Here is an 11,713-nt window from a genome sequence, read left to right as displayed (position 1 = left end):
TGGTTCCCGGTGCATGGAGCCTGCTTCTCCCTCTGTCTGTGTCTCTGACTCTCTCTCTCTCTCTCTCTCTCTCTCTCTCTCTCTGTGTAACTATCATAAATAAAGAAAAAAATATTTAAAAAAATAAAGAAGAATGTCTCTTTTCTAGGCTTACCAATAATGGAGATTAAATAATAGAGAAGCAAAGGTAATTCTAAGAAGAATGGTGGAATGATAGGAAACAGAAAAAAGAAAGGCAAAGAAATAGTTGCCTTTGTTCTATGGATTTGCTTAAATAATTTACAGCTCTGCCCCCAGACTCCTCTCTGATGCTATCAGAGCTAGCAACAGAGCTAGCCTAGGTAGCTATAGGCAGATCAATAATGAAACTCTATTGAAAAACCTCAGAAAGTAATGGGCAAAACCAAACCAAAATTACCCAAACATTTAATCAAGTGAATTTCTCTCAATTTTTGTTCTGAGTAACTATGTCATTACTTAAACAGTGTATTTCTTTGTATCGTTAGTGTATGTTTGATTGCATCTCTCCATTGACTTTAATCTTCAAATATGGTGTTTCTTTAATTTAAAAGGGTTTCAATATTCCCATCCCTTTATTATCAACAGACTTGCTGCTGGGAGAGATGAAATGTTGCCCTAGAAACACTCAAAACATCAATTTCCCTGGAGCAATATCTCACGAATCTCAGCACTCAAATCACAATGTATTTAGTTAGAGCTTGCTCAGTGAGTACTTGAGGGTTGACTAAATGACTATTAAACTTCCCAGAGCAATCAAAGTAAAAGCTCCAAAGCAGCAGATCACCCATGTTGGAAGACAGCTCCTTCCATTCAGAGATCAGTTTTGTCAAGACCACCTAGAAGACACACAATTACCATTTACTGAGGGTAACTGCAGAATAGTAATCCCATATGTACCATGGATATAACCTATATATAATTTCCTGATATTTCCTAAATGTGGCATTTGGTGAAAACATAGGTAAGTATCCAGGTGTACATATGCATGTGCTTGTGTCTGTGTGTTCTCCTTGTGTAGAATCTCTTTGATTTGCTTACCCTCTCACTTGATGACTACCTACCTTTCTTCTCTTGATTACCAACTCTCTTGGTAGAAGTTTGGCAATTTAGTTTGTGTATCTTGAGGAATGCAGAGAGAACAGATCTAAGGACTTGAGACATATTTCCGAAGTGTTTGATTTCATCAGGACCAGCATAAGATTAGGTGTTTGTAATACAGATTGACTCATGGATTAGATCATCTTCTGACAGAAAGAAAGTGGTAAGAAAGTTATAGCTTCAAGATATGCCTGCAAACTAACACATCTGCTCATAAATCATAGTTTCTGGGAGAAGGAAGACCAAAACAAAAGTAAAACAAAAGACATAACACTGTCAACAGCAACAGAAAATAAAAATTTGATTCATAAACCAAGAGTCAGAGATTTTGCAGGATACCAGTAAAATTCCCCTGAGTTACCAAGGGAAATGCTATTTCACCAGTTTTGAAATGACTTTCCACTAGACCATTGACAAGTACTTCCAATGCCGGCTTCCAGTCTAGCTTAGTGGAACATATTACTCTTCTGTGAAGGTTTGAGGGACTGTGTACGGCACTGCTGTTAATATTCACATTTCATGCGTGAAACTGGGGTATGAAGGGGTAATCTGTTTCTCTGGACTTGCACAGCTTTCTGAAGCAAGAATATCCAGAGGAATTACAGAAGTATGACTATATTGAAGCCTATTTTAAAAATTGTATACTATTTTGAAACATAAGTTAATTGAAAATTTGGGCTGTTCTCAATTATAATTTAACTTGAATGTCTGAAAATAATTCATAAGTAGCCTTTACTTTCTATCATTGAGGTTTCCATGTAAGATATGTTTTATTTATAACATGCTATACCTTATTTTTTTACATGGTTACTAACCGTGCACCTTTTGAAATAGTTATGATTTTAAAAATGATAATTCTGAAAGGTCTATTTCTATGCCTTCTATGCCTAGGAAAATATTTGAATACTCTTGCTGTATCATTTAATTTTGTATTGACTCCAGCTGCTGGTTGCAATCTATTTTCTTCCAGCCAGTGGTCATGAAGATGCCTGTCTAAGGTGTCTCAAATCCATATTTTATTTAAGATGTATGCTTTCAAAGGTGATCATCCACTTTAAAAATAAGAAACACCAAAAATAAATAAAGATACTCAGTCCTTTATTCCATTGAATATTCAAGCTAGAGGGAGTGTGTGAGGTCCTGCAGTCAGGGCTCCTCATCTTCTCTTTTTTAAAGATAAGGTTGCTAAGCCTAGTGAGATGGTGCAGCTTGCCAAGGCCACACAGCTAGTAAAGGAGGAGCCAGCACTGGAGCCCACATCTCTTGGCTTGCAGTTGAGACCTTCCCCACTGTATTTCAAGGAGACCATATTTAGCAAAGATTAAAATGCTGAAATTTTGTCTCCACATCTGTATTTTTCAGTAAATCAATCTTGGACATGAATCATACTCACCATTTCCAGTGTTTATCTAAAAAGTCCTAGAGCTCTGAAAATTTTGGGGTTTACCTTTCATTAGCTATAGTGAAAATAGTGGGACTGGAAAGATCCAGTCCCACCTCCTGTCCTGAATATACTGTTCCTCTCTGATATATTAGGTTTGCAGCTGCTTTTTGAGCCTCTCTCTCGAACACCATCCTCTTTACCTTATTGAAAAGTTATTGGGAATTTGGGAATCAACTGAAATATTTCAGTTTACAACAATGTAATTTAATGTTCACCATTCAAAATCAGAAACATAATGATACTCACTTATAGTCTGCCTTCCCTCTGGCTATTATTAATAATTTAAATAATGTTAAGATAGTGTTTCAAAGGAACATTTCAATTTTCACCATATGTGCTTAGGGGGATCCCTGGGTGGCTCAGCGATTGAGCATCTACCTTCAGCCCAGGGTGTGATCCTGGAGACCTGGGATCGAGTCCTGCGTCGGGCTTCCTGTGTGGAGCCTGCTTCTGCCTCTGCCTGTGTCTCTGCCTCTGTCTTCCTCTCTGTCTCTCATGAATAAATCAATTTAAAAAAAGAAAGAAAGAAATGCCTGATTCGAGGGATTTTGCTTTTTCAACCAGTAGGAAGTGCATTAACTGAAGTATTTGTATCTGCTTTACTTCCCTTGAGGACCAGAATAATAGTAATCACATTTTTCCTGAGTGCTTACAAACTGCCAGTTCTGGGAATAAACACTTTATGTGCATCATCTTATTGAATTCTTATGGCTACCTTGTGAGATGGTTATTATGGACTCCATTTTACAGATGAAGTAACTGAGGCTAAGGAATTAAGATCACAAAGTTGATAAATGGCAGAACTGTGGAAAAATCCAAGCAGTCTCAATTCAGGTCCCAGCTCTGTTGCAGAATATATAACCCTCTGGGGAGGGGACAGCTTCCTAGTCCCAACATTATTTGGTTGCCTCTGTGATCATGGCAGACCTCCGGGAGGGGGTAATGATCAGGTTGAGACTGAAGAAACATCATGGAATAGTGGTTGAAACCCTGGGCTCTAGACAAACAGTGTGCAGAGGCTGGCATCCCTGCTTTGCTGCCTACCAGGCTTTAGTTACCCTGTGTCTATAGTGAGGAAAATATTACTACACATATCTGTAGGTCTGCTGTGAGCACGGGACAAGGTAATCCATGGAAACTATTTTACACAATGCTGGGCATGTAACACACACTCAGGAAAACTTAGCTATACTTACACTTGACTGATAACAAAACAAATGAATTCCTCACCCATTGTCCATATCTCCAAACCATAAAAATACCCCATGAAAAAGGAAGATCTGAAGAGGGTCTGGGGCCTCTGGGTGAGAGCTTTCATTCTTCTTTGAATAGCTCAGATGTCATGAAGGCTTTCTCACATGAAAGTGAAGCAGCCAGGCAGCAGTTACGATATGAAAACAAGTGAAAACAGGACAAAGCATCAACCGGACATGGCCCTAACCTTGGAAAAGTCGAAGAAGAGACTATGTAGCCAGGGATACTGTGAACAGAGGTGCACACGGGTATTACAAAGTGCACTGCTGTTGGGAGTGAGGCATGGGGTCTTGGGTAGAGACTAAGGAAGTACTATATGATAGCATCCTGGAGGTGATAAAGCCCTTGTTATGTGAAACACATGAGGCAGACCTGTTGTTGAGTCAAAGAAGCTGTTCTCTGCACCTAGGATATTTAATATGGCAGTTTCTGGGATAGGAGTTGCAAAATAAACGCACAGATCTTTCCTAGCACCAATGAAGGTTTTTGGCTAAAGCATAGAATGGGATGGGAGTGGTTGGGCAGGGTAAAAACCTAGTGTGAAGAGTCCTAAAGAATGTGGTTTAAGTATGGTTTAGATTCAAGGTAATTAGCAAACTATCAGAGGTTCAAAGAAGAGTTTATGGTCTGTGTTTCTCTTTCTCCCTCTTTCCCTCTGTCTCCCCCTCCCTCTACCCCACCACACTTCCTGGATTCTCTATCTGGAATACCTCTCTATCCCTCCCCTCCCCATTCCCCTCCTGTTTGCTTAAACTAACTCCTGCAGTATTCAGGTCTCAGTTTTAGGTCTTTCTGAAAAAGCCATCCCTGACCATAGACTGGGTTAGGTCTTTTCCTGTGTGTACTACTAATGTCCTCCTCTTACCCCTGTGAAGTTTGTTTTCTTCATGTAGTGCTTTGTAACAAATCACCACAAATGTAGCAGCTTAAAACAACAAAATTTCTTTTCTCACAGTTTCTGTGCCTTAGGTATCCTGGACACTCTGCTCAGTAACTAAGGCTAACATCAGGATGTTGGCCAGCTGTGTCTTCATCTGGAGACTTGACCAGGGAAAATTAGGCTTCCAGGCTTCCTTAGCTTGTTGGAAGAATTTGTTTCCTTGCAGCTGTAGAACTGAGGTTCCTATTTCTTTAATAGCTGTAGGCTGGGACCTACTCTCAACTCAAGTCCTTACCATGTGGCCCTCTACAACACGGTAGTGTGGCACTTCAGGGCCAGCAGGGAATCTGCTACAATAGGAGCTTATGTAACATTAAATAATCATGGAAGTGACTTTCCCATCATATTCACAAATTCTGCCCATACTTAAGCGGGAGGGGATCATACTGTGTGTATATACCAAGGGTAGGGGATCTAGGGAGTCATCTCAAAATTCTGCCATTTTTGCTTTATGACTGAGACATCAGTCATCTCAAAATATCCTTTATCATATTGCATTATAATTGCCAAATTGCTGAGATCCGTGAAGTACTATCTCTTGGTGGACCTGGCTTGTGCTTTGCATAGTGCTTGGCAGATATCGGACTCTCACTAGATACTTGCTCAGTGACTTAATAAATGTTGACAGTTGAGTTTGGATGGTAGAAACCATGAAGGTCAAAAGAGAAAAAAAACCTTAATAACCAATACGTTCAGTAGAGTCTTAGGTGAAAAAATGTTTCTGAATGGCAATGAAGGACAGAGAAATTTTGAACTAAATCTGGAATCCTCAGAATCTATTAATGAGGTGTTATGGAGCAAGAATTTTCTGTTCCCTAGTAGGTTATTCTAGGTGGGTTAAAATCAACTTGACATGAGACAGATTAATAAAAGGAAATAAAATTTAATTTCCTACATATGGAAAATCCACACATTCGGAAATACCAAAGATAGTCAGGCAAGGGAGGTATATATATGTCATTCTGAACTAAGAAAAAAGAGATAGGGATCTGGTACTTCAAAGGGAAGGAATGCAATTCTCAGGAAGACGTAAGTGGATTGATGTTTGGTAAACTGTTGTTTACCACTCAGAAACAATGGGACAGAAAGGACTTTGATCAAACAGGCCCTGCTATATTCTTTCCTCTCTACCGTATCTAGTTTGTAGTGTACTGTAGTTAGCTCTGATGATAGCTCTCTTCCTGTAGCAGGGTGTCTATCTAAAGTATTTTTAGTCAGTTGTGGGGGAGATGAACTTTTCCTGAATCTTCTACGTTTTGATTGCATTTGAACTCAAAGAAGCTATCCATCCTGGGGTGGTCTGCCTTTTGGCCCCTAAGAGGATGGTAGCAGCATTGTGGTGATGGGTAAACTTGACACTGTATTTTTGGAGGTGGTGATTGAGTGATACTAGTCAACATGGTTTGGTTGATTATGATGCATGGGGTGTTGAATAAGTAAGAATGAACAGTTCCCACTAATTTGCTGATGTGTGGGAGGCCGTCCATGATAATCATTGCTTAAAAAAATATTTCAGCTTCTCCTCTGATCGAGACACAAGGATAAATACTATTGAAGAGTATCAGGGCTGAACCAAGAAAATATAGGAAATTTAAAGCAGGGAATTCGTTTACTCAGTGATGGGAATGCTGAGAAGACAAAGAAGGGACCGTGAGACTAACCAGAGATCAGTAGCCCCAGGAAGCCTCTACCATGTAGGGTTCTAGGTCATTCTAGGGAGGAGGTGATCACATAGGAGTTTGAAGGCCAGGGTTATGGAATTCACATGATAAAGGAAAACAAAACACAAAAAAGAGTCAATACTTATAATGTGCCTACCAAGTAAGAAAAAGACAACTAACGAAATAGAAAAGTAAGCAAAGGTATTAGCAATTCACACAGTAAAATAAGATAATATAGTTCAGTTTTCATAAAGCAAGACATTAAACAACAGTCCTCCATGGATGATTTTTGAAATGGAGGGAAATGTGAAAGGTTTCATAAATGGCTGGCTTCTTACATTGGTTACTGGAAGGGAGGAGTGTGGAGCGTGGGACGCAGGACTAGGGAGCGGGAAAATAAAAGAAAAAGGATTACACAAGAAAAGTTTAAAGAACACATTCAGCATATACATGGTCCCATTCACGAAAAATAATTGACATATATGTCTATGTATAGGTCTGTGTATATACTACTTCCACCGCTCCCACCCAAGTCCAAACATCAGCTCTTCTCCTGGATTCCCTTTAGAATCTTCTTTCTCATTTCCCTCTTCCATGCTTGCCTTCATGCAGCACTCTGCACACAGTCAGAGTGATTATTTGAAAAGCTAAATCAGATCCTTCTCTGATGAGTACTGCATGATAGTACTCTCTGAGTACATGATAGTACATGGTAGTTCATGATAGTACTTTCCATCTCACTCAGAGTAGAATGTGGCCCCTGTAGCTTCTCTAACCTCAGGTCATTCTCTCCCTTCCCTCAGGACACTCCAGCTACACTTGTCTTCACTATTCCTCGGATGTGCTGAATGCCATGTCACCTCACAACTTTCGTGCTTTTGCAATCCCCTTTGCCATCTCCATCTTCCTGCCTTCTCCTCCATACTTCTGCTTAAATGTCACTTCTTTAAAAAGGATTTTCCTGACAACGCTACCCAAAATAACATCTCTGATACTAATAACCTTCTTTACTTTTCTTTTAGCATCTATTACTACCTGGCATATGACTAGAATATAAACATCTTGAGGACATAGGCTTTGTGTCCCATGGCACACAGTAGGCACTCAAAAACCATTTGCTGAATGAATGAATAAATGGGGATATTTGGGCAAGGATAGTCACCAAAATATTAACAATTATAGGTTTCAGGTGCTTTTTGTTTCTTCTTTATAATCTTCCCTATTGCTTGAGTAGCAAAATTCTTAAACATTATTTTTCAAAAAAAAAAAAAAAAAACACGTTATTTTTCCTCAGCGACAGATCAGAGGATTTGGCTTGTTAATAGGAGTCTCTGATGGTTTAGATGAAGAACTATTAAGGAAAAATGAGCTTATTACATTTCCTCTTAGAAACCCAAGATTATTAATAATCTCTGCAGCTTTCATTTTCCCGCAGGACCTCAAGATGTTATGTAGCTATGGCTTTATTTTCTAGACATGGGTAGGAAGTCATATATTCAGGGTCCTAGTTCCTATGCTAGTATATGAGCCTTGCATCTTCCTGCTTATTGTAGTGGAGATAAATGTATCTTGTCTGTGTCAAAAACCAAATCACTAGTGTTTGCTGTAGTACTTAAGATAAAGGACATTGATGTTTCTTACATGTGTTTCTTTACTTTGGTTATTAATTGGTTAATATAATTGGCTGCTTCCAAATTTGGAGCATAAATATTTACAATTGTTAGATCTTCTTGTTGTATAGACCCTGTAAGTATGATATAGTGCTCCTTTTCATCTCTTCGTACAGTCTTTGGTTTAAAATCTAATTTATTGGGAGCCCCGGCGGTACAGTGGTTTAGCGCTGCCTGCAGCCTGGGGTGTGATCCTGGAGACCTGGGATGGAGTCCCACGTCAGGCTTCCTGCGTGGCGCCTGCTTCTCCCTCTGTCTGTGTCTCTGCCTCTCTCTCTCTCTCTCTCTCTCTCTGAGTAAATAAATAGATAAATCTTAAAAATAAATAAATAAAATCTAATTTATCTGATACGAAGATTGATACCCCAGCTTTCTTTTGAGATCCATTTGCATGATACATGTTTCTTCACCCCCTCATTTTCAGTCTACAGATAGATTTAGGTGTAAAATGAGTCTCTCTTAAAGAGCTTATGGATGGTCTTGCTTTTTTTTTTAATCTAATCTGGATACCCTGTATCTTTTAACTGGAGCATGTAGCCCATTCATGTTTAGAGTAACTATTGAAAGATATGAATTTAGTGCCATTGTATTACCTGTACAATCCCTGTTTCTGCGGATTATCTCCATTTCTTTGTGGTCTGTGTTACTCTTGGTATCTCTTTGCTTACAGAATCCCCCTTAATATTACTTTCAGGGCTGGCTTTGTGGTCACATATTCTTTCAGTTTCTATCTGTCTTGGAAGCTCTTCACCTCTCTATCCATTCTGAATGACAACCTTGCTGGATTCAGTATTCTTGGCTGCATGTTTTTCTCATTTAGTATACTGAATATATCATGCCAGCCCGTTCTGGCCTGCCAGGTCTCTGTGGAGAAGTCTGTTGTCAGTCTGATATTTCTCCCTCTGTATGTTGGGAATCTCTTTCTGGACCTGCTTTCAGGATTTTCCCTTTATCTCTGAAATTTTCAAGCTTCATTATTCTATGTCAGGGTATTGATCTATTTTTATTGATTTTAGGAGGGGTCCTCCCTACCTTTTGGATATGAATGCCTGTTTCCTTCCCCAGATTAGGAAAGTTCTCAGTTATGTTTGTCTCAAATATATCCCCTGCCTCCCCCTCATTCCCGTGCTCTGTGCCTTCAGGAATTCCAGTAATTCAGATTTTTGTTTTTTTAAATAGTATTATTTATGCCCATGAGGAACCTCTTTTCATGGGCTATTAGTTGTTTTTCTCTCTTTTCCTCAGCTTCCTTTCTTCCATCAACTTGTCTTCTATGTCGCTTTTTCTCTCTTCTGCCTTATTTACTCTAGCTGTTAGAGCATCCAGTTTAGACTGCATCTCAGAGTATTTTAAATTTTGGCCTGATTAGATCTCATTTCTGCAGTAAGAGAATCTTTAGAGTCTTTTATGCTTTTTTGAAGTCCAGCTAGTCACTTTATAATTGTTATCCTGAATTCCATCTGACATTTTCTTAAATTCATATCCATTAGATCTGTGGCAGAGAATATTCTCTCCTGTTATTTCTTTTGTTGTGATTTCCTCCTTCTAGTCATTTTTCCAGTGAAGAATGGCTGTATGAGTCAACAGAACTAAAATTTTCAACAACGACCCAAGCAAAATACACACTAGAAGAATCTGAAGAGGTTAGGAACCAGGAAAGAAACAAAACACAAAGAAACACACACACACACACACACACACACACACACACCAAAAAAAAAAAAAAAAAAGAAAAGAAAAGAAAAGAAAAAAGGGGAGGAGAGAATATAACCTCAGAGCGGACAAAACAGGATGATCCACTTAGTCCTGAGTGTATTTTGGTCTATATGTTAGAAGATCCTAAATTCTAAAGTTATAAAGAAAACAAATATATATATATATTATAAAAATATATTTATTATATATATTACATATATTTTATAAAAACGAAATTGAATAGAGTCAAAGGAAGCCAAAAATGAAAAACATATCTGTAACATGTAATTGTAAAATATGAAAGTTAAAAAAAGATTTAAAAAGAAAAAGTGGATTAAAAAAACTAGTTGAAATGGGAAAAAAAAAACACAGGAAAAATTTGAACTGAAAGACGAACAAACCATAAGAAAAAACCTTGAGTTCTTTATATATATTATTTTACCCTCCCACTGGAGTTTTCCAGTCCTGGTTGGTCAGTAAACTTGCTGTTCCCGTGTTCTTCCAGCCAGTATTCTGGGGTCTGGGAGGTCTGCTGTGCTGGTTCTCAGGTGTCTGTGCCTGGGCAGAGTTGCCTGCCCCTTGCCAGGGGCCTGGGCTCAGTTTAAGCTGTTTGCTGTTTGTGGCTTTTGTTCCCTGAAGGCTTTCCACAGCACTTAAGAGGGTGGAAATAAAAATGACTGGCCCCCATCTCCAACCCCAGAGCTGAAAGATCGTGGTGTGTGTCAAACTCTACAGACTGCTATGGTGCCCACCCACTCACATCCTCCAGGGGGAAGATGGAGGGACACTGATTTGTGTGATTTGCAGGGCTCTGGCAGGGAGAGCTTCCCCCACTAGGGCATGGAACTGCACGCCCCCTCGTAGAGGAAGGAGAGGGTCACCCTGTTTCTGTCCATTGCAGGAGTGTTCACAGAGTGTTCATCTGGTTGAGTGTGCACCCGCTCTGCCTTTCCTGAAAGAAGACAGAGGGTTGCTGCATTCCCATCCTTTTCAGGGGCCCAACACCCAGAGCAGTCACCCAAGCCAGCCTTGGTTCATTGTTTAGGGCAAAACAAGCTGAGGGTCCCCTCCCTGGCTCAGTTATTTAAAGCCATTTCCCTGCAGCAATGCTTGGAATTCCTTCAGCTGAGACACTCCTGTTCTTTCTGCACTTCCAGGGATATTGATCCCCACTGTCCCACCTTTAATTCTGCCCCCACTTCACCCCTGGGTATCTTTCAGGCAGGGAAGTCTCTCACAGGAGCAGATTTCTAAAGGTCCCAATTTTGAGCTCCAGGGCCACATCACTTTCCAGTACCAGCTTACAGAGGCTCCTCCACACCCCCACACCATTTATCTTCCAGTATGGCCCCTCCATTTCTCTTCTCCCCACACTCCTTCCTTGCAAAAAATGGTCACTTTTCTATTTTTTTTTAAGATTTATTTATTTATGAGAGAGAGAGAGCGAGAGAGAGCGAGGCAGAGACACAGGCAGAGGGAGAAGCAAGCTCCATGACGGGAGCCCAATGTGGGACTGGATCCTGGGACTCCAGGATCCTGCCCTGGGCCAGAGGCAGGCGCCAAACCACTGAGCCACCCAGGGATCCCCTCACTTTTCTATTTGTATTGTTCCAGCCATTCTTTCCTTATATCTCAGGTTGAATTCATAGTTTTCAGGATGATTTGAGAGTTATCTAGCTAAATAAGGGGACGAGATGAAAGGAGGATCCCTCCCCTTTTGCCATCTTGCCTCTTCCAATTAATTTAATTTAAATAAAAAATTAAAAAATGCATCTTCCAAACCAGGAAAAAAAATTACATTGGCTATTTGGGATCTCCTGTGGTCCCATATAAATTTTAGCAGTATTTGTTTGCCTTCTGTGAAGAGTACTATTTGTATTTTGATTTGGATTGTGTTAGATCTGTAGATTGCTTTGGGTAGTAAGGACAT

At 39.8% G+C, this 11,713-nt stretch overlaps 1 long non-coding RNA gene across 1 annotated transcript in view; it reads left to right on the top strand.

Annotated features, from left to right (window-relative positions):
- The first annotated feature begins 842 nt into the window (after positions 1 to 842).
- Positions 843 to 11,713, top strand: part of LOC140596797 (uncharacterized) — a 28,465-nt gene continuing 17,594 nt past the window's right edge. Inside the window, exon 1 of the long non-coding RNA XR_011998667.1 lies at positions 843 to 982. This is a non-coding gene — a long non-coding RNA (uncharacterized lncRNA). The remainder of the gene's footprint in view (positions 983 to 11,713) is intronic.

Source organism: Vulpes vulpes, unplaced genomic scaffold (assembly GCF_048418805.1).
Source record: "Vulpes vulpes isolate BD-2025 unplaced genomic scaffold, VulVul3 u000000709, whole genome shotgun sequence".
NCBI lineage: Eukaryota > Metazoa > Chordata > Mammalia > Carnivora > Canidae > Vulpes > Vulpes vulpes.
The sequence above is the reverse complement of the archived record's forward strand: the minus strand, read 5'-3'. Positions and strand labels throughout refer to the sequence as shown.